This window comes from Chinchilla lanigera, unplaced genomic scaffold (genome assembly GCF_000276665.1).
Source record: "Chinchilla lanigera isolate Chin_1 unplaced genomic scaffold, ChiLan1.0 scaffold00048, whole genome shotgun sequence".
In the NCBI taxonomy this organism is placed as follows: domain Eukaryota; kingdom Metazoa; phylum Chordata; class Mammalia; order Rodentia; family Chinchillidae; genus Chinchilla; species Chinchilla lanigera.
Genome location: NW_004955449.1, coordinates 6,672,340 through 6,699,096, shown reverse-complemented (window position 1 = coordinate 6,699,096; position 26,757 = coordinate 6,672,340). Strand labels below are relative to the sequence as shown.

Here is a 26,757-nt window from a genome sequence, read left to right as displayed (position 1 = left end):
GTGTTCAAGTCCAGTTGCCTCTCCCTATGCTCCTTACCTGTTTGATTTTCTTGCTGTCAGATCAAGTCTCCTGCCCTTCAGATCTGAATTGTGCTCCCTGGGGATGTCATTATGAAATGCAAGGGCCACCCTCCAGGTATAGGCAGGCAGCCAAGACACTGGAAACTAAGGGGTGGGCATAGGAAACATTGTTCCAAACTGATGCCTTTAAAAGACATTTTTTTCAAAATCTCGTGGAATCAGAAGTATTACGGTGATACACAACGTAAAGTTTCTATATTTAACTGAGTTATCTTCATGAAAACAACACAGTGAAAAGATACCTACAGGAAAATTGCTGAAGAATAAATTGAAATAATTACAGTACTATGTCTAAGAGGAAATTTCTTGAATGGAATTCATCTTTCATACAAAAATCTTAAATCATTATATTCTGTAGTAATCATGTCTTCACATTGCAGATGTGCGGTTGAAGTCTGTTCCTGAACTGACAGTGATCTCTGGGTAGAGGGAAGATTGCTTCCAAACATAGGGAAACTTTAACCTTCCAGTGCCAAGCAAGCTATAATAGTGGCTCAGCTGCCCTCGGATTATTGTATTTGATTACAAGCCCCACCAAAGATGGCGGGAATTTGCTCCCCTGGAAGTAAGACCTTTCAGAGGATTCACAAGTTTTGCTAAACACCAAAAACAAAAAATAAGATTAGTTACTGAATATGCAAATGGACATTTTGTTTTTATCACCTCTATTTGGAAATCTACTGAGAATCACTTAAATATTTTGCTTTGTAAATTACTATAATTTCCACTTCTTTGTGTCCTGTGGGCAAAATGTTGTACTCTTACATCTGCAATCAAAATAATAGCAAATCCAGTGCCTGTCTGGGCATAGCCACAAGGATTCGGGGTAAAGAAAGAAAAATCAAAACAGGATGTCTAAAAGGAGCATCTCCTAGATGTCATAAAGTTAGGAAGATAACTAGACAAGGTCAGAGGTAAGGACAGAAAACAATAAACAAAGGGCGAATTTAGGAAATACTAAGAGGGAGGTATAAAAAGGCTATTAAGATAGGAAAGGGAGACAGACGTTTCGTGCCAAGTCTATGACGGCCATAAAACTAGATAGGGAGAGGAGCAATGGGCAAACAAAATAAACCTGGGAAGGTCATAGACAAAAAGAGTGAGTGAGCCTCTGTGCCTCACATTTAGCACAGGCGCAGTATCTGATATTAGAGGAAACATGTTCTCTGTCCTGCTGTGTCAGACCTTGCAGGAACTCACCAGTGCGTGTGCTACAATGCAAGACTGCTCACGACAGTGCAGACTACAGAGGAAAGAAAGCACTAGTCCTTTTAAAGGTCTTGTTCTCAGGTTAACAAATCACCTATTTCTTTCCCCAGTGCTTTGGCACTGAGTAGAAATACAGGACACAATTAACCCTAAGATCTATAGGTAAAGTGAAGAGAGAACCATCAATATACGCTATTTCCCCTCATCACTGGGGAGAACAATGACAACTGTTCCATTTAGTTACTTGGCAATGCTTTGGTTATCTATTGCTCCATAACACAGTACCCAAAACTTACTGGCTACAGGAAATAAAGTAATTATTATCCCTTATGAGCCTGTAGGTTGGCTGGATGCTGCCGGAAGGTTCTTTTCTGTGTATGGTTGGCTGGAGGTTTGACTGGCCTGAAACATCTACCGGAGCTCACTCAGAAAGTTGGGAGTTGATACTGACAGCTGAGCAGCTCAGGTTGTTAACCCTAGTGCCTTGTGCTTCCTGCAGTAGCTTTTCTATACCGTATGCATTTCTCCTGGCTAGTGGCTAGATTCAAACAAGGGACATTTCCACATAATACTGAAAAGCACAGCTCTTGTAAGGTTCAGTGGCCCTGGAAGTTGGGTGGTGACATTCCTGCCATATTCTTTCATTCAAGGCAAGCTTCACAAGAAGCCCACATTCAAAATAGGAAGTCACCTCTAGTTATGGGATAGAATTGGTGACAAAACACTTGTAGCTCTCTGCTCACTACTACCTACCATTTTCAAAGCACTCAGCCAGATGCTTTATCCATTGTAATTTTTATGAGCCTCACATTCATAGAACAAGTTATACTGTTTGTCAACTAAAAAAATTGATGCTCAGATGATAGAGGTAAAAAATGAATTAGGTAGAATTTGGGTATGACTTCTCTATAGTACAAATAAGCCATGGAAAAAGTACATAGAGATGATAGTGGCTTATTCATTTTTTAGGTAAATGGTATGGCTCTGTTAGGGCTCTGAGACTATAAGCTGGGTCCTCCACACCACACCTATCATTTTAAGACCTCTGAGATATTTTTCAGGCTATGAGGCTTAGGCTTAAATTTTCAGAGTTATCATATTCTGTATTGTCTCTATTTCTTGTAGTTCCTCCAAATAAACAGGTGTATTGAGTTCTTGCCATTTACGGAATTAACAAAGTAAGGCTAGGGCAAATTGTATGCTTGTAAATTTTTCAATCATGGCCAGTTCTGGCCTGATCAAATATACTTAATTGAAAGAAACCTAAGGGGAGCATGCTTAGCTAAATTGAAAGTAACTATTATTACAACTAAATTAAGTCCAAAGAAATTGTACTATAAAATATGCATAGATATCTAACACTTTAAGTCCATGCAAAAATCATTCCCTTAAAGTTCTTCATTGTAATTTTCCTGGAGTACTCTGTTCCAGATTTTGTTCTTTAAGGCTATAAAAACAAAAGACAAAAGAGCAGTCAATTAAGAGTAGTTTTGTCTCTACAAACAGCTGGTTGGATGGATTTCTTTCGGCTTCAGTTCACTTTTTCACCAAATAGATGACTTATATCAGGATGTTTTATCAAACAGAGAAATAGAAAAGTTGGAACTGTCTGAAGTTTTGAAATTCATTCATAAGGAAAGATTAAAAGATTGGTTTATCCTAGGAAAAAACGTATTAGGAAGAACTTAAAGTGTTCTTGCTAATAGAACTTCTGTATTCTAAAAAGGAAAACAAATGAGAATCAAAATGAGTTATGGAGTGAGTAGATTTCTTTACAGGTAAATTTGACCAAAAACAATATCAGAAATGCTGAATTAGACTTTCAAATGAAGACAGACAATCTTTTACCATAAGCTTTTCAAAAAACTATGAAGATTTGCATACAGCCCGTAGTATTTAGAGGCACAGATTCTGCACGAAAGCACAGAAATGGGTGAGATGAGCTACGAAAGTCCTTGTAAGTTATGAATATATTAAAAGATTGGGTGCAGGTTCTCAGGTTAATGGTCGGGAATATGAACAAGTTATTTGCTTATTCAAGGTCACTGAATGAATGAAAAATAACAGTGGAGTATAGCAAAGTGACTTTTTCTTTCATTCATTCTTCAGTAAGTTGATTTTACCAAAAAAGGCAGAAATAAGGGGAAAAAAGAAACAAAGAAAAACATGAAGTCAGGATAATTCTACTACATCACAATGAGTTTTACATTCTCAGAAATTTAACACCATCATTGTTCTTTTTTATTACTTAATTCAGCAGTCAGGTTTCGGAGTCCTTGTAAATCTTTTATTTCATACAGAGAATCAAAAAGAACATGTAGAGTTTTGGGGCAGGATTTTCTGGATCATGAGTTCAGCTCATAGTTCATTAATCAGAATTCAGTCATATGACTTACACTGCTTTCTTACTTTGCCTTACTGGTTTATTTCTTTTTTGCCGGCACATGTAACACACATGCCCAAGAGTAGTGTGAGAGTGTGTGTGTGTGTGTGTGTGTGTGTGTGTGTGTGTGTGTGTGTGTAGGCAGGAGAAATGAATAAAGGTAGAATCAGATCCAAGCAAGCATTCTTTCACCAAAACCACAATACCACTGGGCATGGTGGCACATGCCTGTAATCCCAGCACTGGGAGGCTGAGGCAGGAGGATCGTTGCAAATTCGAGACCAGCCTGGGCTACAAAGTGAGCTCAAGGCCAGCCTGAACTGCATAGCGAGACCCTGTCTCAAAAAGACAAAAAAAAGGGCACAATATCAAAAGGCATTAATACCTCGAACACAAGACCATTTTTAATTCTTTAAAAAAAAATACTTTGAGAACACATGTTGAATTTTTTATTGCAGACTCCTATTATAATTTCATTTGAAAATCAAACTTGCTGTGAATTACGCTAGAAATTCTAAGGGCTAAGCAATGCAGTAGTGTAATTTTTAGCAAGTGCCAACAGTTTTCATGTGAATAGGGCCTTTTATTAAACATACTTTAACACTCCTGTGGATTAGTACTGTGTTAGCAGAAAAAAGACATGTTGAGCTTAGCTCAATTATCCTTCCATCCCAATTATACTGTGACATTAAATCTTGTGACATTTAATAAGAAAGGCCATTTCACCCATGGCTACTTCTAGTTCAGACAATTTATGCAACAGTGTTCCCATAGAAAAAAATTATGAAAAGAAGGCATTCCAACATGCTGATATGTCTAACAACCCATGAAAATTAAATAAGGTGGAGCAAAATATATAAACTGTTAATATTATGATTACCACGTACCTGAGACAAAAGAAAGATAAATTAACAACACTGGCTTTTAATCAATCACAAAATAAAACAAGCGGAAATGGATAACTGATAGGTTAGGGAGTTGTCTGTAAATTCAGAATGTTACTTTTTCTCTCATAGGCAGCATTTAAAGCTTTTTTCATTGTGTATGTTCATCTCACATATTTGGCCTAAATGATAATATTTTTGGAACTTGAGTAATTATGATATTAAATTTATAAAATGCCTTGGTTATCTTAAAGAGTTGAAATTGTTGTATTTTATTTATAGTGATGACATGGGAAAAAATCTAATGTACAGAAATTAAATCATCAAATGATGCATTTGCTATGTTATATTTCAGTGAGCAAAAAGGAATTTCTTATATATGTATAAATTCCCCAGTTATTTTTAGTTTTAAATAAAGCAACAGAGTGCTCAAAAAAATTGCTAGATTTATTTAAAAGCCATACTTTTCCTAAGCTGAGTGCTTCGTATTGTAATACTGACATCTAGACTGATTTGGTCTCATCTGACAAAGGAGAGTCCCTCATTGAATCAGGGAAGAGATTAGCTCCTAGAATCCTGGACTGGTTGATCCTTTTAAGAAACAAATATCATAGTCTTTAGTGTCTCCGTTGCTCATTTTCAACTTAAATGTTCCTTCCAGAGAATAAGGTCCTCGACTAACTTACCTGTATAAACTCATGGTTACTAACTGGTTTATGACTACTAATGTAGGTAGAGCCTCACCAGTTGTCATGATCATATAATGTTTTTAGATATTTGAGCTATTCAGACTCAGAGGTCAATAACAGTTTACTTTGTTCTGTGTTTTCATGACTTGGATTTAGAGAGTAACCCTAAAGAAATAAAACTCTAGCTCCCATTTGGGGACATTCTTTACCATTTGGTCACTTTTACTATTTCAACCAATAATACATGAGGGAATTCATGTCTATTTGGGTTGTTTGACCTAGAAATAATAATATAAAAGTAAACTCAAGTTGATTTAAAGAATAAGAAAACAGAACATGTGATAAGGTTGGTCCAGTGGCTTGGTAATGTCCTAAGGGCCTTAGGGTTTTTCTTCCCCTCTGTTCTAACCCCTCCTTGCCCCCAGGTGTTACCTTCATCCCAAGGCTGGTTTCCCTGTGATTTAGGACAACTTCTAGGGGCAGCAACATATTTCCTTGTTTAAATCAAGTGGAAGATAGAGAATTTAGCTTCATCTGTTTTCTCCTAAGAACTAGGAAAAACTTCCTAGAGGTCACATTACTCTTAAACTAATTACTGATGAAAAGTATGGAATTCCCAAAGGCCAACTGCAGTTATTTTAATCCTCTAATTGTTTGCTTCCCCATGGAAATGAATTAGAATGGGTGTGATGACACCAACCACAAAAGACCCTAGAGGGGAAATAATGGAGAAAGGGATATAGAGTAAAGGTACTAGGAGGCCAATGGACCACCCCACTGCCAAAAAGAAACAAAGAAAACAGCCAAGCAGAAGAGTGAAGTTAAAATAAGAGGAAAGATAATATATCAGGGACAAGTATTCCATTTTTTAAGTAGAGTGCTAAACTTTTATAAAAATTTATACTTGCTAATAGAGATATTTCATTTTTCAGAGAAAGATAAGGAAATAAGACTAGAAGAGAAACGAAAGGGCACATAGTGATGTCTTTTAAGTAATGTTAATGCACTATTCGGAGTAAGGGTTACACATGAGGAGAACTGATTACTCCTGTTTCTGTGGGTGTGCTTTCCATAGAATGTTTTAACTATGTAGGTGTTGATATACCCAATGGTTTATTACAGCTTGACGGAGTACAGATAACTAGGTATTCAACTAAACTTAAAATCAATGGGTGTGTCTGAGATACACTGTAAGGAACTTTCTTTTGTTAGCATTGCATAACAAAATTTCTTGCAAAAAACCTATCCCTGCAACCATTTCTGACTTGCTGTTTCTGTGGAGAAATTTATCATCTTATAATCAACTATCAGTTTCAAAATGTGTGCAATTGCTACCCAAACATGTCAATACATAGGCCGAGGAGACTGATTCCTTCCTCTCCTCAATGGAGGAAATGTCACTAAGGCGAGCCATGGTCAAATAAAAGAAGCACATTTGGTACGGTAATCATTCCAAAATGGCTGCCTCCTTTATAAAATTTACCCTCAACCAATCCAGACCTCAGAGTCTCAGGAAAGGAACAGATCTCTGTGTGTTGGGAACAAGAGTCCTTGCATATTAATGGGACCAAAGGAAAATCCCCTTAGAATCTAGGCACTAGGGGCTGGGGATTTAACTCAGCTGCACAGGGCCTGCCTGGCAAGCACAAAGTCTTGAGTTCGATTCCTGGTACCAGAAAAAAAAAACAAAGAATCTAGGAACTAAAATCTGTTTCAAAAGCCAACAAATTGCCAGTGGAAATCATAGCCCAACCTGAGGGCAAAAGTTCGTTTCAGGATTCTTCAAGAAATTCTCTCTGGTTTATTTGGGGGCAGGGAGAGTCTACTATTGAAAACTCAATTATGTGATTTTTTAATATTTATTGGCATTGCTGTAGAAGTGTTTTCAAATGTCGTATTGCCTCTGTAGCATAATCCTAGGCATTTGTGTACTTGCTCAAAGTATGTTTACTTTTAAATAACTAGGATTTTTATAATTTAACATTTTCTCCCTATTAAACTGCAGCAAGCTGCCCTTTCTGAAGGTTACTTGGAGCCTTTTATCATTTTTTTTCATTTTTCCCAAAATTCTCCTTCTGGCCAAATGTAGGCTGCATGTTGGAGTTTCACTTAATAAAGGGTTGAAAATACACAGAAAAATCATTTTTACATTGAGTACTTGGCAAGATAGCTGGTTTCTGTAGAAATACACCCATAAAGGTTAGTTAAGGTGTAACTAGCCATTGTTTTGGATTGTAGTTAAGACTCGGTGTACCTGCAGTGCCCAGTGTCCCCTTCCTCCCTTGTTTACTGGAAGCAGAAACAATTCAGACATTGAAATTAAAAAATCATTTACAGTTGGAAGATAAAATCCATCATATTTCTTCTTTGATGAAAAAGAATACCCGGCAGATTGTTTAATTTGAAAAAGAGAACAAGTGACCTGGTGATGAATTACTTTAGTTCCTAACATCACTGGGAGACAGTTGATAAAAATGTCTTCATATATAATGATTAACACTAGAGCTTTTTAGGAGGGTTGGTGATAGCCTGTGGATAAACAAAAAAATGAACTTACTTCATTCTCTAACAGTATGCAGTAGGCAGATCCACCTGCAGTTAAGAAAATTACCAATTTCTTTGAATGATCTAGTTTGTGCCTTTTATTACTAGATGGTTAATTTATGGATAGTGGACCTAAAAAATTCAATATTTTCTTTCCCTTGGTACTATGTTTGCAATAAATGAGACATTAACATTTTTAAAGCTCTTGCCTGAAACTAATAGTCAAGTGGCATCAACCAATATTACTACAGCTTTTTTATTTTTTATTTTTTGTAGAGATGAAGTATGCTTCCTACTACAGCTGATCAATGTGCTTTGCATGATGTATCAGCATAATGTTCCATAACGCAAGCTGATCAGTTTCATGCAAATTTTTGGCGTTGTAATTCCCATTAAAATATTGAATACGTAGGTCGTATCCATTCCTGAGGGTACCTAATCCAGATTCCTTGAAATCTGATTCACAATTCAAGTATGCTTTCATTTCCTTTTTGAAACTACTAAGCTTTTTACTTTTGCTCAAATATTCTGTAATACTTATGTGTGAGTTTTAGAATGGAATTTTAAAAAACCTTTTCACAGTGTAAAATAGCATATTGGTATTGATGTCAGCCTGTAATAGTGGATCATGGGAGAAATTCTAAAGATTTACAAATTTGAGTAATTCTAAGCCTTTTCTTTGGACTTTGTACAGTAGCTTCTATTTTTTTATCTTCTTCAGGAAACAATGTTTAAATATGTTTATTATGATTCGGAAGTCTCTCAAAATTAACTGACATGCTTCTGCATTATTAGAAATCTATATTGTGTATAGAAAATGAATGTAATATTTTAATCAGTATACCTTAATCTATGACCATTTCATAAAAGAACTTACCATTTAAAATAGACTGCTTGAAGAGAAAACAATAATGAACCTTGGGGAAAGCCATATATTAGTCTCATATATTAGTCTAACTCTGGACTAGAAAGTTGAATTATTAACAGAAATCGAGGAACTCAAAAAAGAAGAAAAATATAATTACATATATGAAAAAAATAGAGGATTGAGCATCCATTATTTCCTTAAAAGCAATGAGGACAGGTAAGGAAATAAGAAAAGAAAAAGAACCCATTTGAAGCCAAGGAGAAAAGAAAAAGTGTTAGTATAAAATACAATATTAGAAGGGCCGGGGGATTTAGCTCAGCGGCAAAGTGCCTGCCTGGCAAGCACAAGGTCATGAGTTTGATTCCTGATACTGGAAGAAAAACAAACAAAAAATAAATAAAATGAAATACAATCTTAGAAATATATACATTCCTTAGCACTACATGTCAATCTCTAAGATTTCTACCTTTAGTAAATACTTTTTAAATATTTTAATGTTAATAAAATTGTCCATCATAGGATTTTTCTTATATAATATTACAGAAAATTTATACATATAAAAATGTCCAGTAATAGATAAATGATAAAAATACAGTACATTCATACAGTATAATATTATGAGCCATGAAATTGTAGTTGAACATTTTATGATTTAGAAAGCTATTTATGGTATGTGTTGTTCAGGAAAGGCACAAAATATAAAATTTTTTATTTTTAAAATACATTATAGGGGCGGGGGATTTAGCTCAGCAGCACAGTGCCTGACCGGCAAGCGCGAGGTCATGAGTTCGATCCCCGGTACCAGGAAAAAAAAAAAAAAACCAACCAAACAAACAAAAATACATGTAAATACATGTAAAATTAGAAAACAGAAAAAAACCTGAAAAATAAATGCCTAATATTGACTAGTAATTATCTCCCATTTATTAATCTGAGTTTTGCTTTTATTTTCTCTTTCCAAGTTTTACATTAACTGACACATGAACTTCTGTAAGAGAAGGATGTTTAAAATATTCTTAAGCACTTTTCCTGTCTTTTAGATGTGTTGGATGGGAAGCCCAGATTTTACAGAATTGGTGATTAACCAATTTCTTTCAATGCTTTATCTTGTAAAAGTTAAAGTAGGTTGGACTATTGAAAAATTTCCTTATAATCTTCATCTTCTGTATATGTTATGTTCTGAAATAGTTATTATATAAAGATCTTTTAAGAAAAAGTGATTTGCCCCACAAATATAAAAGTTAAAAGGACTTTAAAATTAATTATTGTATGTAATGTGACTGTTCACTGAGCAAAACCTAAATAAATCGGAAAATAGATATTACTTGACTGCTCAAAAATTCATTGGTCCCCCATATGTGTCATTCATAATCAGTAGCAAAGAGAATGGAGAGGGAAAGTCCTTCCATTTAAAATAACTATTAAGGGGCCAGGGATATAGCTCAACAGCACAGCACCTGCCTGGCAAGCGCAAGGTCGTGAGTTTGATTCCTGGTACCAAAAAACTAAAATATAAAACACAAATTATTAAAAGGCAAGTATGTAGCTCAGTGGCAGAACACTTGCCTAGCCCTGAGCAAGGCCCTGGCTTTGATCTACAAGGTAAGCAAAAAAAATGAAAAAAAGGAAAAAAAATCTACAAAGATATTTTAAAAGAAAAGAGGCAAAACCTGGAAAACAGACACTTAAAAAGCAAAACTAGGTGGAAAATCAAAATATTTAATAGTTGTCAATTTTCCCTCAATTTGTAAATATAAAGAATTCTTTGTGGAATCATGAAAAGTGAGACCTCTTAGAAAGCATGGATCTAAAATTGAACGCAAGGTTCAAGAACAGTTTTTAAAACATCTTGGAAAGCACAGTAACACAAGTGAACTAGTTGAAATTTAATAGAAAGTTAATATTGAAGACACTGTGGAAGTACTTGTGTAGTCAGTGGGGCATGATACAAAATATGCAGGATATCTGGAGTTTAAATAGAAATTGACACTGTGGTAGGCATATTTCAAATGCATTAGAAAAGGATAAAATATTAAGTATACCATAGACAGTTGGGCTATAGTAAATAGGTGGATGAATGAGTAGATAAATGCATGGGTGAATAGAATCCTAGTTGTTATCATAACTTACTACTAAATAAGTTCTGGATTGATAAGAACTTAAAAAATATGAACATATGTAATATATGCACACTAAAATTTCTGTTACCTAGGTAAAATAAATTCAGATCTATTTTATAACATAAATTCAGATCTATTTTATAACATAAATTCAGATCTATTTTATAACACAGTAACTATAATACAATATTATATTATTTAATAATATATTGTGCACTTGAAAATTTCTAAGAGTAGATTTTTAACCACAAAAAATTATGTCACATGATGGATATGTTACTTCTATTTAGGCATTCTACATGAATACATACACCATACATAGTACCAAATAGCATAAATACATACAGTGTTTATTTGTCAATTAAAATAAATAAACATTGAAAGCTTTAGAATAATAAGCATTTAAATTTAGGACACAGTATTAATACTATTTGAAAGGTAACAATATGGTGGCCTGCGTTTCTGTGGGCTCATCATGTATCTGCGCAGCACCCATGGTGCTGTGGCATGCCACTAACCTACCTTCATTAAAGGCTCCCTCGGTAGGGACTACGTCTTCATTTTCCAAGCAATGAAAATGAAGCACAGAAAAGTTTCTCGTTCCCCAAAGTTGCAAAATTAGTAAGTGGAAAAGCCACAATTTGAACCCAGGTGGACTGGATCTTAAGTCTCTCTTCACATTCTGACATATACCACTTAATATTGAAGAGATATTATAATTTGTTTTAAAAGATATAGATAAGCGAAGTCACTGCACAAGAAAAGGAAATATTATAGTCAATAAAGCCTTTGACAGTGCTATATATTAATAATTACAAGAGAGTAAAAGCAAGCCAGGCATCATGGTACATACCTGTAACCCCAGCTACTCAGAAGGCTAAGGTAGGAGGATTACAAGTTTGAGGCCAGTGTGGAGAATTTAATGAGATCCTGTCTCAAAAAAAAAACCTTAAAAGGACCAGGGATGTAGCTCAGTGCTCCCTGAGTTTAATCCCCAGGATAAGGAAAGGGGAGAAAAAGGGGATTTAACCTCTATGTTTTCAGACCACCAATGATTAAAACATTGATTAAATTTCCTAAGGAGTTAGATGTAGGGATAGGGAAACAAACTCTTATGCTATGTTGATAGATAAATACATTTCTACAGGGCAATTTTGCCAGCTGTATTAAAATTTTTAGTTACCTCCTTTGATCCAGTAACTACTAACCTAAAGAAATTAAGTACGTATGTTGAATGTGTGTGTGTGTAATGTGTTGTGTGTGTGTCTGTGCCTAAAGATATGCACGGATATGCTAAAGGTTCTCACTCATGGGAATCTTGGTTCTCATTGATGTAAATCTTTATTTTTATATAAACTTATTTGTATTTTCTGGCTTATTTGAAATTAGGGGATAATTCTGATGTAATTTAAAAATACAGTTATATTTTGACAGTATTGATTTGACAGAATTAACTCAAATCTCCTCTGTCATTACGAAGAACCAAACTTGTTGCAAATGCTTTTGACAGAAAGGAAAAGTAGGCAGTTCCAGGTTTGATCTAGTACCTGAACAATATTTTTAAATAATCAGGAATTTTCTGTTTAATGCCCCTCTCTTCAGCAAGTCTGTTTTTCTGTTTTTTACTTAAGGCCTCATGACATAAGAAGGCTGCCTTAGCTCTTACCATCACATTCTTGCAACAACCACATTGAAGGCAGGAAAAATAATGGTAAAGGTGGGGAACATTGCTCCCTCCTTGTTAGTTTCCATCTTTTCATTTGAAAAGAGATACTAATCAGAATCATGCTGTCTCAGGAAACTTTCCCTTATTATCCTTTCCATAGCCTGCCCATATCCACCCTACCTATCACTGGCAAAGAGGTATTGTGGTCCCACTGTCTGCTTAGAATATGAACCACCACAAGGACAGGGACAGGATACCCTCTACACTCTCAGCACATTTAAGTAATAACCCACTGCCCTGCCCTCACTGCAACAAAATAAGTTTCCTGTTAACCGCGAAAAAAGTGTGAAGGCTGCTACGTAGACCACAGCTGACAATCTGCCACAGAACCTCAAAGGCAATTCAGTAAATAAAACACAACAAAACCTTTATTCAAGATTTACTGGGTAACCAACTGGCACACATTTCAAGTTAACCATGATTTTATTATCACTTTTTTAATTTGAAAGATACAGAATCATAGACATCAAGAACTTAAAAATCACCCAACTCAATTCTCTTAATTAATTAATTAAGTGGGGCCCAGTGAGGACATAACTTACTCCACATCACTTGGCTAAAGTTGGAGAGCCAGGCCGCATCTCCTGACTCCTGACTCCTTCAGTACTCAGCCCCTGCGATTAGCCTCTAGCGTGATTGATTCTAGATAATTAGAAACAATGTTATAATGTGCTACTCTTCCTTTATTGTTTTGTCAGATTATTTGTTTTATTTATCATTTCTTTGCTTTCTCTCATTTTTGTCCTTCCTAATGCAAGTGAAAGCCCTGTCACATTTTACCTTGGTAAAAAACAAACAAAAATAAATAAATGGAAGCCAAAGTCCACAAATTTTTGAAACTACTTCTTCTTCTTACTGCCTGCCCCTCTGGGAAAATTGTTTACTTGAACCTCAGTCCCACTTCCCTGCTTGAGATGAGTCCTTAGTTTCCAATTTTTAACTGATTCAAGCATTTCTTAGGCAAATTTTTAAAACATTGGAATGCAGACTACATTTTACATTTTTATTAAATTCAAATGTAGAGAAAGATTGCAAAAGTAGCATAAAAAATTTCCATTGTACTTGATCAGTTTTACTGAAATTTAAAATTTTAATGTGTTTGTTATAGTCTATCTGTGTGTGTACATTTGCTGGACCTTTGGGGATGTGGACACAGCAGCCTTTTACTCTAAAATACTTCAGCATGTATTTCTTAACACAAAGACATTTTCTTGCATAATCACAAAACTATCAAAAATTTTTAAAAGTAATAGTAATAAATACTACTATCTAACCTTACTAAAGTTTTACTAATTACCTTATTAATGTTCTTCAAAACAAGGAAAAGTTTTCTAGTGCAGACCTATCTAGTATGTTTTTTAATCTTTTTCATCACCTTTTGTCCTCCACATTTCTTGGTCCCTCTCCGTTGCTTTTGAAGAGTGTAGGTCATTAACTTTGTAGAGTACCTCTCAAAGTTACTTTGCCTTTGTTATTCAAGAAGAGATTCAAGTAAACAACCTTGGTAGAAATATCAGACAGTATGTTCCATCCTTCTCATTGCATCAGAAAGCAAATAATGCCAATGTTTATTTTTTTCCCTTACTGATAATGTTAATGTTGATCATTTGAACAAGAATGTGTCTTACCAGGTTTCTCATGTTATTTTTCTCCTTTGTAGGTCATAAATTGACTGCAGGGAAATACTTGGAGACAATGTAAATGTTCTGTTTCTCATCCATCACACCTCTCCTTTCCTAAAACAATTATTACTATGATAGTTGACAAATGATTTCCTAACTCCATTACTCCCAGTACATTTATTAGCAGGTGTTCTATAAGAAAGGGCTTTTCCTTCTCTCCTATTTATTTATTCATATTTATCAGTGTGGGTTTACAAATTTTTGTTCTATCCTGGAAATTATACAAATAGCTATTATTCCAATACTCAAATTGCCCCAGATTTTGTCAATGGAAAGCCCATCAAGCTGGCTTCCGTGCCCACCCTGCTCTACCTTTTACTGCCCGTATGACCACTGGGTAAATTACCTAGCCTCTCTAAGCTCCAGTCCTTACCCAGTAAGAAAAAGACCCAATGGGTTTAGCACCTGCTGCTACTTGAGGTCACACCCAAATAGAATGATCACGTGAAATGAGTATTTGCGTGCAAGCCTGACTCATTACACATGCCCAACGAACTGCATTCATAGTTATAATTTACCAAAGGTATTTTTATGGGCATGGAACTGGAGGATGAGTGGATGTTCTGCCTACAGGTGAGAAGGCTTATTTCTGCTTCTCTGTGTGCTACATAATTGAATACTGACAGAGTTTAAAAACAGGCCAGTATCAGAATACTGCAATCCAGTTGTTAAATGCTTAGCAACAACTCTCTTGAGTACTTCTGAGAAGTTTTGCTTTTGATTCTTCTCTGTTCTAAACATGTTTATTAAGAATTTGCCCTCTCCAGTGACTTTAAAATATACCGTTTGACAATTCTCACAGATATAACTCCAATTCAGAAGTGTCTTTTGTTTCTCCTGCCCTCTCCCAGTTGACTGTCCTCTTAGCACGTTACTGTATGGCACTACAATTTGCAGTTAGGTAATTATGTGTAATTATATGCAATCAGGTATAATCACCCTCCCACCAGAGGGCACCAGATACTAAGGTGCGTGAGTTCAGAGACCAGGTCCATCTCATCTATTCAGCATCCAGTGGAAGCCTGGCAATAATAGCTGCTTTTTGAAAGAACACTTCTGTACCTGAAAATATTTTTAAGGACGAAACCTGTATGTACATTGCACTGTGCCTTTTCCCCACTCAGATTGTCATTGAAAAAAGAAAATTAGCATGATAGATTTTTTAAAAAAAAACAGATTAGGAAGTAATTTTAACTAGTTCCATGTTCATCATGAAAACTGGCATCTCTCATACATTTTACGGCAATTCTACCTTGCATGTTTATGTAGGGAGGGCCCAATGTATAGAAATAACAGCACTGTGTCTTTTTTTATTATTATTACTATTATTATTATTATTATTATTATTATATTATTTTATACTATATTTATCTTCAATATATAGGTGGTGTCAAGTATTTTTCAGTGGTTGAGTTTGCACATGAAGCTAAAAACTTTGGAATCAATGACAAAAAATAGGCAAATATATCCATCTTTAAAATAGCTGTTTGGTCTCAAGTTAAATTTATTCTGTCATAATCTGTCTAAACATATCATTCCTCAGCTATGATCAGTGATGATCTTTTCTGGCTATGAGAACAAGCCAGTGCCACACAGGTGCCTGTGTAGTGAAATTCTCCTGTCTGCAGTGCTTGTGTCACACCGTCATATATTGTTGGTGAATGTCATCAAGTTGAATTTTGGGCAGTGTATCAGGTTGATAAACGGCCTATGTCTTACACAAATGAGGGTTTTTTATACTAATTGCCAGTGATGAGTTTTTTTGTGTATTAAAGATTAAACCTTTAAAACATTATTCATTTATTCATTCATCAATGAATAAGTCAGACAGTATTTATTAAAGGCCTGCATGATCAGACACATTGAAAAAGGTAGGTGCACAACAGCAATCAAAAAGATGCGGTTCCCATCTTTATGGCGCTCCAAATCCCCTGGGAGTGACAGACATTAAACAAATGAATAAATACCTGAATGCTAACCTCGTTAACCAATAGAAAGCATACAAATGATGTCATGAGAGATACTAGCAGGAGGGACCTACTTTAAGTTGGGTGGTTAGGGAAATCATCTCTGGAAAGAGAAGTTAGGGGAGTCTTGGTTTTGTTGTGTTTCCTTGGCTTAGCCACAGACATTTGTTACAACTCAAGAGGCTGAGAAATTCAAACTAAGGGTGCTGGCAGATTTAGTTGTTGCTAAGTGCTCTCTTCCTGGCCTGGAGACAGCCTCCTTTTCATTGTATCCTCACACACAGAGAAAGAAAAAAGAAAAGAGATTGGGGGGGCTGCAATCTGTCCCTAAAAAGAGGAGATTTTAGCTGAGATCTAATAGATAAGAAGGAATCATCATGTGAGAGGTGTGTGTGTGTGTGTGTGTGTGTGTGTGTGTGTGTGTGTGTGCATTGCAAGTGCACAGGACTGAAAAAGAGAAGAGCATTCCAGTGTGGAGACACATATTTAGGAGGGCCTTCAGGTGGAGACAACTTGGGGTTCCCACAGAACAGAGAGCCCATGTGGTAACCCAAGATGAAATACAGTAGGAGGAGAGGTGGAGAGATAGGCTGGGATCCAGCTATGCAGCTCTTCAGAGACTGTTAAAGGTCTGGGATTTATTTTTGTTTAATGAAATGGGAAATCATTAATGATTTTACAGAGGGGCATCATGTGATTCAAAGTACAGTTAATCCTGCTTATTGGCAGATTCCATATTTGCAAATTCACTTCCTTGCTGAAATTTGTCTGTAACCCCCCAAATCAATACTTGGGGCACTTTCAGGGCACAGAGGAATGAAAACTTGAGTCCCTCGATGCACACATTCCCAGCTGAAGTAGAACGAGGTGACACTGTGTCTTCCTACCTCCTATTTTTGTGATAATTCTTTTTGTGATTTTCTTAGTGCCACATTTTTTCAAGTTGTCATGGCTTCTCTTGCTACATTAACTGTATAGTGCTGCAGGGCATTCTGGCCTTCCACAGCATAGGAAGGCTGTGATGGGCCTTCCCGAGAAGATGCATGTGTAGATAAACTTCATCCAGGCATGAATCATAATGCTGTTCACCATGAGTTCACTAGTAATGAACCAGCAAAATATATTAAATAAGGGATCTTTGAACAGAAAAGTTAAGCAAGGTTATGCATTGATTGGCTGATGAAAATACTGAGACCAAAGCCTCACAGGAATATAATCTTAATCTCCCCTAGGAGAGATGGATAAGTACAAGGTATTATACTTTGTAATGATTTTATAAAGCACAGCTACTGCAAATAATGGGAATCACTTAGAGATGTTTAAAAGATCACCCTGGCTGCTACATGAGACATGGGCAAGATCAGAAGCCAGATGAGCTATGGAAGACAAAAGTGCCCTATGGTGTAGTTATGGTGGAAATACAAACAAAAATTCAAGAAACTAAGATTGGCTAGAGATACAGACTCATGGAAAGGACTCTGGGATCCTGTCTGGCCTTGACAGTTTTTCTGTTTCAGGTCCCCAGATGCCATTTAAAAAAAAAACAAAAACCTTCACTGCATGTAACTGTCACTTTATGAGATATATACTTGTAATTTAGCTAAGTATACAAATACAAGTCGTTTTTTAAATCCTCAGGGAATGAAATTGATATTGACCATTTCATATAGACTGAGATTATTACTTTTAGTTAATGTGGGCCTAATTCCTTTATTCTTTTGACATATTTAAGAGGCTTTAAATGACTAACAAATGATTTTCTCTCAAGAGCTATGTTCTCCACCAAATTATGCCACTGCTACTAATTGTCTATAAAAACAGTGTTCTTTTACCTTGTTATGGTCTAAAGAGCTGAAAAAGATATTCTCCTCCCCTGCCGTCAAGCTGAAGAGTGCTGTCTTTCCCATAGCGGAGGGCTTGGTACATAACAATATGTTGGCTGCAGTTTCTGTGTTTAATCAGTTTAATTAAGATTTTTATTTTTTGATCAGAGGAGTTTTTACAAAGGAAATAGGCATGAAGGAATCTTTTTTGCCACTAATTATAAAGACTTTTTTTAAAGTTCAAATAAAATTCAAGAGGTTTTGGTTACAATAATTAAACAATGAAGGCAAAACGTTACTTTAGCAATGAATCTTCAGAAGCATATGCAGAAGCAGATAGATAAATAAACATATGGCATATGATTGTTACCTGCTCAGATCCATATTCCTGTCTTCTCAGCAGTGGTTCTATATTGCACAGGTGGTCTCCTCTTCATGTCCCTGTTTCTGGACAAGACAAACTGCCCCCAGGGCCCAGAGATTTGGAACATGGACCGTTAGCCAATGGTGATCATTTCCCTCCTTGTACCAGGGGTCGACATGGGAAAGTCATAAGAATCAACTATAGCCAAAGACTCATGGGAAAAATTGTCCATTGATGAAAAGATGTGTGAGAAAAACACATTTCTGAATGTAGAGTGATGGGGACTAGTGGTACTGGGAGATATGTTAACCCTCTTACAGCCACTACTGCCCAAGTGTGAAGACAGAAGCTATTCCTTAATATGTGATACTTGGCATGTGATACACTTTTGAGTCCTTTAACTCACCACAGTCACAGAGAAAACTTTATTATTTTATTGGAGTTCAAGTCACTTTGATTTTGATATCCTGTGACTTTTGGTAGCCAAAATTGTCCTAATAGGGACCATTGTTTAGGATTTTATTGTGCTGTTAGTTCACGATGCACATATTTCTGCATTTTGATATTTATGAAAATGTATTATTTTGATCCAATGAACTTAAGGAATTTTTTCTTTGTTAAATGTATTCATCATTGCAATATACAAAAACACTTTGTTAAAGGTGTGATACGCTAAGCTATGGATGAATCGATAGAACTTAGAACAATCAGTATTCACTTAAACAAGATAATGTACCACTCATCATATTAGAAAAAATAATAATAGATTATAAGCTAATCATAGACTTGAAATGAGATTACGATACATTTTGATTCTCCCCCAATATATTCTAAAATATAGTTAGCATTCTTTCCACTAAAAAATTCATACCTATTTGTTATGAATATACGAAGTCATATATGCTTACCTGAACACAAGCTGTTGAATGCCAACTTTGCTATAAAGTAGCAGGAATGGGGGGGGGGAGCGATGTCATTGTACTAGCTCGTAACGTTATAGGGGACGTAAGACACACAGACAAGTTACTCTAACACACAACTATCTTTTAATCATGATACTGGTTATTAATTCCTCTCAAAATGCCAATGAAGTAAAAATAGATTCTTTTCAGAGGTATTACAATGACTTCAAGGAGAAGAATCATTCCAGCTCAGTTTTAAAGGAGGAAACAGTGGACTAAGGTTATTCCAAACAAAGAAACCTACCTAAAAAAATCATTGAATCTACAACAGCCAGAAGGTTTTCAAGAGGCAGTGAGGCCTTGAACAAACATGCTGAAATGCATAGAATAATGTAAAATAGAGTTAGCAGGTAAACTGAGAATAGCTATACACTCCCCACCAAGTTTTTCTTCTAGGTAGTCTAGAATGACAGTAACTAAATTCTAATCTTTGCTCCCTGAAGAATATTACTTTTCCATTCACATATATTGACATCACTCACAAGCAAGAATTGGATCTTTAATTGTCCTTAATGTGCTTGCTCTTTTGTCCTTATGATTTTTTCATATAAATTTAATTTTGGGGCCAGGGATATAGCTCAGTGGCACAGCACCTGTTTGGCAAGAGCACGGTCAATTCCCAGTACAAAATATAAATGTAATTTTTGTTTTGGTTAGTACACATTAGAAGTCCAATATGCTATCCATTGTGCTATGGGTTAGCAGACATTAATTGTGACATTTTTATATATGCACATAACAAGTATAACAAAAATAAAAACAGTTCACTCATTGAATATGCTTTCTCTGTGCTAAGAATTTTTTGTGATGAAGACATAATCATTATATTTGTGAGAAAACTGAGATTAAATACCTTGCCCAAGGTCAAATGTCTAGTAAATATAAATGAGAACTTGACTCCAGGTCTGTCTAACCCCCAAACTTAAATTTATATCTACTATATTACGCTGCCTCCCAATTTCCTTGCAAGCATGAATGTAAATAGGCGAGATTAGCTCTCTGTTTTGGACCACTGAAAAGGAAGTTTGGAAGTATTTTTCTCTTTCTGTCAGTTTATTTGTTCTGTTTTGCAAAATTGGATTTGCTTTAGTCCACTTCTTGCATTAAATTATATGAAGAATGTCTATGAGAAACATGTAGCATTTATTACTAGGAAATAAAATATAATTACCTATTTTATCTAAAAGATTACTGAGTAGCTGTCTAAAGATTGGTCAGCCCCAACTGATCAACAAGCTAGTGATTTTCTATCAGCTTAAAGTATTTATTATTCTCATGAGCCAAATTTTATTCCATAAAGAAAAGAGGGGTAAGCCTAATTGGCGAATAAACTTAATGCATGCATTAGGAGTAATATACATTACTTTATCTTCTACAAATAATTTATCACAGATGTACTTTGAGCTCTAAAAAAATTCTGGAGGTCTACAGATTAAAGTACAAGTAAAATAGAAAAGTATGAACCCTTTCATCTTTTTCTTTCAAATAACTTAAAATCCAAGTCATGTACTGTTCTGACTTAAAAAAAAAAAAAAAAAAAAAAAGGCCATAAAATGCCATAGAAATAAAAACAGATGGCTAACCTTTGAGGTGATTGTAACTTGGCCAGCCTCATTCTGACCCTCAGTACTTCAATCCATTTGTAATCTACTAATTCTTTATTTGAGTTCTTTTACATATTATATAATAGGCTAAAACATTTGTCTTTACTAACCATCTGTATTTAATGACTAGTGCAAAATGTAATTGTTCTCGTATGGCATGATTATTTGATCAGTAAAATAAAAACATAAAAAATCTAAATATCAAAGAGAGAAATCAGATATTAAACATTAAACCACAGCAACCCACACACTTATTTGTATTTTCACATCCAGATGGAAAAATTCACTAATAACTATTTTCCATGTCAAAGGAGTGTAGTATTAGAATTAACTATACAGCAGAATTTATTCCAAACTGTAATTTCTCTGCAATTTGCTTGTAATTATATTTTTTTCTTTTTAATCTTTGGAAACTGGCTTTTATTTTCTTTTCTCATTTAATTTCTGTAATGATTGTCCACTGACTTTAAAAATACCTCTGGGTGTGGCAAATTAAGGCAAGCTAAGGAAATCAATGCATGTAGACATCTTTTTGATGTTTGTTTTCCTCTTGAAGCCAAGTCATATAAATTAGAAACCATTCTGGATGACAGAAAAAAAACAATGTCTAGGCTTCTTTCTATTCTTATGGGGTTCTTTTTTTCACATCAGGAATTTCAAAATCTAAACCATGGCAATATTTGCTGAAAACTCCAAAACAATTTCAGTTTGAAGGGAACAATTTTCAGCTCAACTGAAACTACAGTAAAGGGGTTAGGGAAAAAGAAAAGAAGATTTGAAAAGAAACTTAAAGTTGAACATGAGCAGAATAAAAAATATTTTAGTAAATGCTATAATTTCCCTTTTTGTTGTTGTTAAAGTGACAGTAAACCTGAATCATATCAAGATTTTTAAATTTTAATTAGTAAACTTATAAATAATACATTGATAATAATAGCTGTAATTCTAAACCAAATCCACGGAGCTCTTCTTTGTTGCCCCTCCCTCCCACCCCATTGAGTATGTGTGTTCTGTTCTGTCGCCAGGAAGAAACTTTGTGCTCAGTGGTATCGATATACATATTCATTTGCCCCATCCAGCGCTATATCATCTCTTTAGTAAGAGTCAAGTTTTCTCTTTATAATTCTTTTGCAAGAATTTTGATGTCTCAGTGGTATATTTTGAGGCTGAAAAGGTTGCCATGTTGGCAAAAATACATCTTCGCTCACATTTGTGATTCATTCTTTTATTAAAAAACCAAGAACATATCAAATAAACCTACATTCTTCCCCTCTTCATGGTTTTGACTTGCATTTTTTGTGTTAATATCAAGTTAGTGAGGAAACTAAAATAAATAAAATTAGGAAATGGTTATGTATACCTATGTCTCTTTGCATATATTATTCTATGAGATGCTAATAGGCCAGTTATTTCCCAATCAAATACATTTAGTAAATACTGAATTACAAGTGTATTTAATCCCTGTGGAGATGCCTGGGGTCCACAATAATTTAATGTGCTTATAAACACGTCATTGCCACATAATTGGGGTATTTTGGAATTTAGTGAGGTAGACTGAGAAGTGCAAATGAACAGATACTGTGAACAAAGTTTCCCAGAATTACTTGATCATAGAACACTTTACTGATAGGACATTTTCTTCAAAATATAAACCAACTACTACAGTATGTGGCTTCACTGTGATTTTATAATGTTTCCACTTGATAAATGTCCCCAAAATGCCAGGTGTATATTTATTTTCTCTTCTCTTTATTTCCAAAACCTGGCACAATGTACAGTATCTAGATTCTCTTGGCTCCAGTAGGGTTGAGGTCTCAATAATGCATAGTATCCATCTGTGAGGAGTGTATCAGGTTTCCTATTTGGTAATGCTTGCTTTTAAGGAGAAAATCATTTTGTAAATGTTGGCAAGCCTGTACAACTCTGTAGTCTCCACCACAATCAAGACATAGAATGTTTCCATGACTGCAGGTTCTCTCATACTCCCTTACTGCCAGTCCTCTCCCCTATTCTCTATCATCTCCTCCAGTCAACTAGTAATCGATGTCTATCCCTATCATCCTGCCTTTTCTAGAAAGACATACAAATGGAATCAAAACAGCAGTGTAGACAGAATAAGGCAGTATGGGATCTGCTGATATTCATGGTTTGCAGAGAACCAGGTATTTCCCATCTACTTCCTGGGAGCATAGCAGGGGACCCACAACTCTGCCGCCATCACAGTCTGTGTCTCCACCCTCCATGCACCTGGTGTAGACCGGAGATTCTGACTCAGAAGGCCCATGAACTGCTAACACCAGGGTTCATGTTTGGGCTCTACTGCATGTACCCTGCGCCTCCTGAGATACTAGAGCAGGTGGTCGACAAACTGCTGGCACTGTGGTTCGTGTCCAGACTTTGCACATGCCCTGACCTCCTGGAGGTCACAGAAATAGGCTGTGCATGATCACCACCAGTGCAGCCCATGACTGGCTCCTGTGTGCACCCTGAGCTGCCTGGAGATGTAGAATCAGGTGGTCCACAAACTGTTGACCCTGTGATTCATGTCTGAGCTCTGCCTGCACCCTGAACTGCCTGGAGACACAGGACCACTGGTCCATGATTGTGCCACCAGTTCAGCCTGCTTCTGGGTGATATTAGTGCCCTGAGCTGATAGGGGCAATGGATCAGACAGTCTGCTATTGGCTGACTTCACAGTTCATGTCTGAGAACTGGGAGAACAAAGTACACTTCACCATTTGCCAGACTAAGTAGCGCATCTCAACAGAAACAGAGCGGCAAGCCTGACCACCAGGGAAACTAGGGACATTAGCCATCTTTGCTGAGCTGCCAGGCAAGAGAGAGACTGAGCATTCTGCCTCTGGCATGAAACAAGACAAGATGAAGAACTAAAATGCAATCTCAGAACTACATCCCACTCAGAACAAGTCCAGGAGACATCAATATAGGAGAACTCAGTAAAAACACACCTGAAATTGCTGAAACGATTGCCATGGAAGTAAAGAAACAATTCCATCAGGCCATAGAAGAGCTCAGATCAGAAATAATCTCTCAGGTAAAAATAGGAATGGCAATAATAATGAAAGAATTGCTCAGCACATCTAAAGTAGAAATATATTAAAAAACAGATGAACACAGACAACTGATGGAAACACTAAATGAACAATATGTGAATGAACTAGAATGCATGAAACAGGTTCAAAGAGATATTCAGGAAATCAAAACTTCCATTGAAAGCTGGCAAAACCACTTGAATGAAGCCAAAGATAGACTTTCAGATCTTGAAGAGAGCATGGCAACTAGTGACTGTGAAAGAAAGAATCTCTTAAACTCAACAAGGAACCAGGAAGAATCAATTCAATAGCTGCAAGATGAGGCAAAGAGAAATAATGTAAGACTAATAAGAGTCAATGAAACAGCAGGAGGCAATACAAACGACATAAAAAGAATATTTGCAGAAATAATAGCAGAAAATTTCTCAAGCATGGAAACAGAATCTGATATACACTAAATGAGGCATATAGAACTCCAACCAGTCATAACCAAACTAAAAGTACACCCAGACATATAACAATCAAGATCTCCAGCAAAAGAACAGAATACTAAAAGCTGCTAGAGAGAAGAAACAGATCGCCTATAAAGGAAAGCCCATCAAAATCATGGTAGACTTCTCAACCCAAACCATCCAATCAAGCAGAGCTTACAGCAAAGTATTACAGGTTGAGACAAAAGAGCTTGCAACTAAGATTGATGTATCCTGCTAAACTATCCTTCAAATTTAATGGAGAAATAAAATATTTCCATGACAAAGAACAACTGTAGAACCTCATGAGTGCCAAACCATCCTTACAAAGAGTACTAAAAGATAGTCTAGACACACACACACAAAAAAAATGACCACAATTTCAAGAACAACAATAGAAAGGAACCCGCAAGAAGAGCAAGCAATTAAATAGGCAGAAAACGCAGGAAACTAACAGCTAGTGAATAACATGACAATGATGAGGCAATACATATCAGTTATAACCATTAATGTAAAGGGCCTCAATTCACCAGTCAAAAGATACAGACTGGCAGAGTGGATTCAGAAGCAAAATCCAACAATATGCTGTGTACAGGAAACACATTTTACTCAAAAGGAAATTCATAGATTGAAAGTCAAGGGATGGAAAACAATGCTCCATGAAACAGGAACCCAGAGAAAAGCAGGGGTAGCTATTCTGTTTGCAGACAATATAAACTTCAAACCGACAACAATCAAAAGAGATAAAGAAGGTCACTACATACTTGTCAGGGGAAAACTGCAAGAGGATGAGATAACAATCTTAAACATGTACGCACCAAATATCAGAGCACCAAACTATATAAGACAAATCTTAACAGACATGCAAACCCAAATAATTAAAAACACTACTGTAATAGAGAACCTCAACACCCCTTTGACACAAGAGATAGATCAACTAGGCAATGAATCAGCAACGAAATAACAGATGTGAATCAAATCTGTGAACAAATGGACTTAGTAAATGTATACAGAGTGTTCCACCCCACAACATCAGAATACACATTTTTCTCAGATGCACATGGGACTTTCTCTAAAATAGACCACATTCTAGTCCATAGAGCATACCTATCTAAATGCAAAGAACTGAAATTATCCCATGCATATTACCTGACCACAGTGCAATGAAATTGGAAATTAATGACAAACAGAACTCCAAAACCTGCATAAACACTTGGAAATTAAATAACAACCTCCTGAACAATCAATGGGTCACAGAAGAAATTAAAGAGGAAATTTAAAAATACCTACAAGCAAATGAAAATGTACATACTATTTACTGGAATCTGTGGGACACAATGAAAGCAGTCCTCAGAGGGAATTTCATAATGGTGAACTCACATATAAGAAAAATAGAAAGAGAACAGATAAATAGCCTAATGCTGCACCTCAAACTTTTAGAAAAAGAAGAACACGTCAAGCCCAAAGCCCAAAGAAGCAAGGGGATTATAAAGATCAGGGGAGAAATTAATGCAACTAAGACAAAGAAAACCCTCCAAAAAATAAATGAATCAAGGAGTTGGTTCTTTTGAGAGAATAAATAAAATTGATAAATCTCTAGCCAATCTTAATAAAAAAAGAAAGAAAAAAACTCAAATTCATGCAATACGGAATGAAAAGAATGGAATCACTACAGATCCTACAGAAATTCAAAAGATCATTAAAACCTACTTTGAAAATCTTTACTCCAAGAGGATAGAAAACTTAGAAGAAATGGACAGATTCCTACCTATGTATGAATTACCAAAACTTCCTACCTATGTATGAATTACCAAATATAAAAATCCCGAGCAACCCAATATGAATTAATGAGATTGAAAATGTGATTAAAAACTTACTGACAAAGAAAAGCCCAGGTCTTAGTGGATTCACAGCAGAATTTTACAAGACATTCTGAGAAGATTTAATACCAACCCTCCTCAAATTCTTCAATGAAATTGAAAAGGAAGCAATTCTCCCTATCTCATTTCTGGAGGCAAGTACTATACTGATACCAAAACCAGAGAAAGACCCAAACAAGAAAGAAATCTACAAACTAATCTCCTTAATGAACATAGATGCAAAGATCCTCAGTAAAATACTAGCAAATCATTAAAAAAATCATACACCATAACAAAGTGGTATTCATTCCAGAAATGCAGGGATGGTTCAATATTCACAAATCAGTAAATATTATACACCATATCAATAGAGCCAAAGACAAAAACCACATGATCATCTCAGTAATGCAGAAGAAGCTTTTGACAAAGTGCAACATGCATTCATGTTAAAAACTCTACAGAAAATAGA

The 26,757-nt window shown here is 35.7% G+C and overlaps 1 protein-coding gene across 1 annotated transcript in view; it reads left to right on the top strand.

Annotated features, from left to right (window-relative positions):
* The window catches only part of B3galt1 (UDP-Gal:betaGlcNAc beta 1,3-galactosyltransferase, polypeptide 1), a 555,141-nt gene that overhangs the window by 308,233 nt on the left and 220,151 nt on the right, over positions 1–26,757 (top strand). Inside the window, exon 3 of the transcript XR_001235825.1 lies at positions 18,398–20,846. The gene's annotated coding sequence lies outside the window, so the exon portion shown is untranslated. Of the gene's footprint in view, positions 1–18,397 lie in introns of the transcript that reaches the window.